The following is a 5,564-nucleotide window of genomic DNA, read 5'->3' as shown; positions in this document are numbered from 1 at the left end:
GAGGTGCATTTCTTGATACATTACTCTTCATTCATTTGGATAATTTCATTCTCTTCTTGACTTGATCATGTGTGTGGACATTTTTAAGCTCAATTATCCAACTAAGATACTTGGTTTGAGAAACTATAAAACTAATTTTTCGAAGCCTTGTGAATGGATTGACCTTTCTAAGAAAATGGACTGACATTTTGGTCTTCTATTGAGTATTGATGATTATTTTAAAGATAGTTTTATATTTTCTATCTGTAGTAATCATGTTTATGATGCCTATAGGTTGGGAAGCATGCTATGATTCTGGAGTTTACTGATCCAGATAATGCAAGGTGTAGTGCAACATATTTTCCTAAGATGTTTGCACAAGAAGGTGAATGATTATTTATGCTATCATTTATTAATAGTGACTAGAAGTTTACATTTAATTCATAAGACAATATAACATATATTCTAGCTAATTGCACTATGGATCATGAGATCATATTAAAATTACTCATATTAAAAATCAAATCAAGGCAATAGTCAATGTGGAAACTCATAATTATCTCATTAGGAATTCATTAAAACATTTGCAAACTACAGTCTCAAGGATTATCACCCTTGTACTATGAGATCATTAACGATGGGTCTCCTTCCATCCCTTAGATCACCTTGGAGGCTCTCCATCCTTGGTCAAGTTCAAGATTATGGAAGGCCGATCTTCCATTCATCCTCTTGGTCCATGTGCATGGAAGGCTTGTTATCCATTCCAATCCATCTTGGGTTGGTGTCCTCAATAAGAACATGAAGGTCTATCTTCCTTCACCTCTTGTGAAGCCTAGCTATCCTTTCTATTTGCAATCCACTTCCTCTAAATTCAAAATTGATTATCATATGAATATTCCTTTACATGTGTGAAATAAAAATACATTTAGACTAGTCAATAATTTGTGCAAGTATATATGTGGCATAAAAATATAAAAGATGCCTATAATTCTACTATAATCACATATTTATCTTTTGGCCTAGTTGCTGCTATACTATAATAAAAATGCCTTCAATCCAAATGCTATGGACATGTCTTGCCTACCAGTCATGGTTGACAGAAAGAGAGGAAAAGAAATTACAAATGACTTACCTTGATCAATGCTAACACCTGGTAGATAATAAATGAACTACTATTCTCTCCATCCATCAATAAAAATCATGGATTTCTGTAAGCCATTGTGCAAGGTTAATAACCTATACATATTCCATTTTTAGCATCTAAGGATGCATATTTGACGCTATTACCATAATCTATCCTTTCAATTGCTCATCCTATCAAGACTAGATCAGAAACATGAAAATTCCTCTTTTTTAATTTATTTTTAGAAATAATTATCCTATATTATACAAGGCTTGATTGAGTCTTCAAATGATCTCATATGGAAAAATTGTGTGGTATTACTTGATGCAAAACCCTCAAAGCCAGAATTCAAACTTATAATTGTGTGTTGCATGTTAGTGGACTTTACACTAATAGGTGATAGAGGGTTTCTAAAACTTGGGTTATTGCTTGCACCCTACTAATTATTGAGTGTCTTAAAAATGAGGCCAAACCACTTATGTATAGGGAAAGTATCCTCTACTCTTAGGAAATCTTTCATTTAAAGGGACAATTTCATAGAACCATAAAATATAAATGTCCACTGGTGGTGATTTATTCAACCATTCTTCTAAGTTTAAATCACTTAGAGGAGTGCCTTTACCTCAAAAAATCCATGTTGATGTAAAAATACCCTAAAAAATTGGATAAATATTTCTTGGGAAACATTAGTTTCTATTCTTTCATGCTTTATTTTCTCAGAAGTCTTCTTCAACTAGTTTTTTGTCCTATCTTTTTGAAAGGAATATGAGTCCTTATTAGAACAACTCCACCTTTATTAGCAAATGCTTCTTCCCTACCTCTTGTTGTGTATCCTTTTGGAATATCATTTTCATGAAATTAATTACCTTTTCTCTTTATATTTAAATATTTCCCAACTAAAGTCTATGGTAAGGAAAACTTGTTATTCTTCTTGTTAGTAGCTTTCATTGTCAAACTAGTATTTACAAATCCCTTGTTACCATGTAGACTTAAAATTTGAAAACCTTGATGATAATAAATAGAGTATGACCATGCCAAGGAATCTTCTACATTTTTCCATCAGAGAAAAGGGCAGCCAAGCCTACTTTTTCCAGCATGAACAATAGATAAAGAGAAGGAAACATAATAAGGGCAATCTAAATCCCTAATTTTGTATAAAGGAGAGCAAGGTATCTATGTGCTCCCTATCTCTGTGGTTCCCACATGACCCCAATCCTACTACTAGAAGACAATGACTCCTTTGCCTTGTCAATGTTATCTAATGACAATCTAGTAGCTTCAGTCACTATAGCTTCAATCACTAGGTGTTGTAGAATCTTTGGACTCCTTAATGTCTTCAATTGGTGAAGTTCCCTTCAACCCTTCATTGGAATTGACATTGGTGGACTTTATCTTTGGAGGCTTAGAGATAATTTTTACAACTTCTCTCATTGTTGGTCTCTCCACACTGTACTCCTCAACACAAAGAGTTGCCACATAAAACACATGCATCACCTAATGCAATGGAACACTAGAGAGCCTTGCATCTAAGATCTTGGGAACTCCTTCAGTTGTAGATTTTTTCATCTTTCTCACCCATTAAACAATGTCCACTCCATCAAAAAAATTTCCAAAATGCATGGAGATTTGGTCATTAAACCCAACCTTGGAAAGGCTTATCCTTTTCCTAAACTGACTGCTAAGTTTCCCATTATTTTGGGTAGGTGTTCCTTTTCATATTGTCTATATAGAGATCAAAATGTGTACTACCCTGTTGTATTCTCATTTAGATAATGTATTTTCATTTGGTTAATGAATACAAAATAAGAAAATTTCATCTCTACATATGCATTACCCCTTTCTTCAATGTAAACCTCTTTTACATTTTATGTTCTCTATCAAAAAGCTTTACTTTCTCTATCAAAAAGCTTTACTTTGTTAAAAGTCATATATTTTTATTATTCATTTGTTTTTCTAAAATAATAAATGATATAAGAGATCTCATATGATATAACTATCCCAATCATTTTAGACTACAGCCTTCAACAAATTCTTCTGTGAATATTGGCTTATGAAATCAATTTGGTTGATTGTTAAAGTCCTTATCAATGTTGAATTATGAAGTAAAATTGGTTTATTGTCAAAATATCTTATTGAATGTTGAAGTAAGAGATAATTAAAATGGTTTATCTATGGTGTGTATAGGGGAATGGTAGAATTCAAATGTGGAAGATGTGATAGCAGATGTGCTGGCAAGAGGAACTATTCGAAATGACTCTGACACATACACCATCAATAGCCAGCCATGAGATTTCTTCCCTTGCTTTGCCAATGGTTTACAACTAATCAAACCTGCTCTAAACTATCATGACAATCTATATTTAAAAATAATATCTACTAATGAATGAATGAATTCAATGGGTGTAGATACAATCAGTAATATAATTAGTATATTGGTTTATAATAGGGTCTTTTGGTTATTTCTGAACATAGATTAATATGACATAGATAAAATACTCCACTTTTTAAAGTTGGTTATTTAGGTTTATAAAGTAGGTGAGAGATTACTCAGTGAACTTTTTCTCATTGGCTTTACTTTTTAGACTACTATTTGGTAGGCCTTGTTTTCTAAGGCATTATCACCTTGGTCAAACTCGTTATCACAACAATCAAGTAAACACCTATATTCTGCACACATCTTGCAAAAATATCAGTCAAAAAGAGATGTCATAAACTACAAGCTTAATGATCTAATGATGCTTTGAATTTTTTTCATGTGATCAAATTTTAAAGGTAGTTATAGATAGTTTAATCCATAAACAAAATTGATCTATAGTATGAATTCGAGGCCTCATTGCCCATGATATTATTACCTTAGGCCTACAACCTATGAGCATTTTCTCATTGCCCATGATATGTATGTTCTTTTTCTCCTAATTTTTTTAGGTTGGTAAGATTTCTAGAGCATTGGAAGTGAGCAAGGAGATGGAAGCTAATTAATGTTTATGTACAATTAGATTATTGTGAAAATGCATTTGCTATCTTTGAGGATATGCTGAGAGCGAGATTTCAGCTTGATGTTGTGACCTATAATATCATTATCAATGCATTTTGTAAGCTTGGTAATCTTGACTGTGCTATTAGAATTCTTAAACAAATGTGAAATGAAAGGCAAAAGCCATCAATGTGAACCTTTACCACAATAATTTATGGGTATGCAAAGTTCAGAGATATGAAGATGGCTTTAAAAATGTTAAACATATGAGGAGATGTGGCTACATTCCTACTATACAAATGTTCAATTTTCTTCTATATGGTTTAATTCAAAAGAAGCAGGTAAGTTCCCATTCACCTTTGATTATTTGGAACAAATTAGTGTTAGAGTGTAATATAGTTAACCCTCAATTCAACATTATAGCAAACAAGTACTTGATATTTGCATCATTGAGCATTGATATCTTCTCTTGTAATGCAAGAGACAAACAATTCATCTTATATTTAGGATTGCCACAACTTTCCTCTGTTGTTTCAAATAGGCAAGTAATTAAATTGCCTTTGATAGATCATTGAAAGTCTGCATCAAAGAAAATGGATAATGCTCTCAAGATTATTGACAACATGTCATTGGCTAGGGTATCTACAAATGAGCATACATACACCACTATAATGTAAGGTTATGCATTTTTTGTGAGATTGGTAGAGATTTTGAGTATTTTAAAAAGATGAAGAGTGAGGGTTTGAAGCTTGATGAAATATCATATTGAACCTTGTTTAAGGAATGCTACAAGGAAAAAAGGATGTAGACTACTCTAATAGTCACAAAGGAAAAGAATAAGGTTGGAATCAAGAAAAATACCTATATTTACAACATTCTGATTGATGGGTACTTAATCTTTATTCCTTAAAGTCCTTATTATTCTTAATTTGATTTTGTTAGGTTACTAGAAAGATAATGACATTTAGTTCATAATGTTTTAGATAGTACTTTATAAACTTCTTCGAATATGATTAGATTTTGTTATATATAATTTTGTGAGGAGGGCATTTTATTGTCGGTTGGGACTCATTCTTTTGAAGAAGTTTTTCTTGGTGAAAAAGCATTTGGATTGTGGTAGTATGGGAAAATAGAAAATGTTGATAGTATAATTAGTTTTTTACTACATTTTTTGGATTTCATTGGTAGCATTCACCTAATATTAGTTGGGTATATTTGGTTTAGGAAAGTTTCATTGAGTCTTGTTCCAAGTTCTGTTGATGTGTTTCCATATCAGTTGTTTCCATGATTTTCTTGTACAAAAGAGTTAAGGTTCTTTTTGGGTCATTTGTAGTTCCTTAGGAAAATAATTAGGAAGTAACTATGAATAGGAAGAAAATTATTTATTGTAAATTCTTTTAATGAACTTCTTAAATGTTAGCATGATAAATTATTACCATTGTAATGCATCTTTGTCAACAAGATGAGCTCTTATTGAAATCAAGTGAA

This window comes from Cupressus sempervirens, chromosome 2 (assembly GCF_028749045.1).
Source record: "Cupressus sempervirens isolate cs-2001-9-10 chromosome 2, ASM2874904v1, whole genome shotgun sequence".
Classification (NCBI taxonomy): Eukaryota; Viridiplantae; Streptophyta; class Pinopsida; order Cupressales; family Cupressaceae; genus Cupressus; species Cupressus sempervirens.
This window is presented reverse-complemented; position numbering follows the sequence as displayed.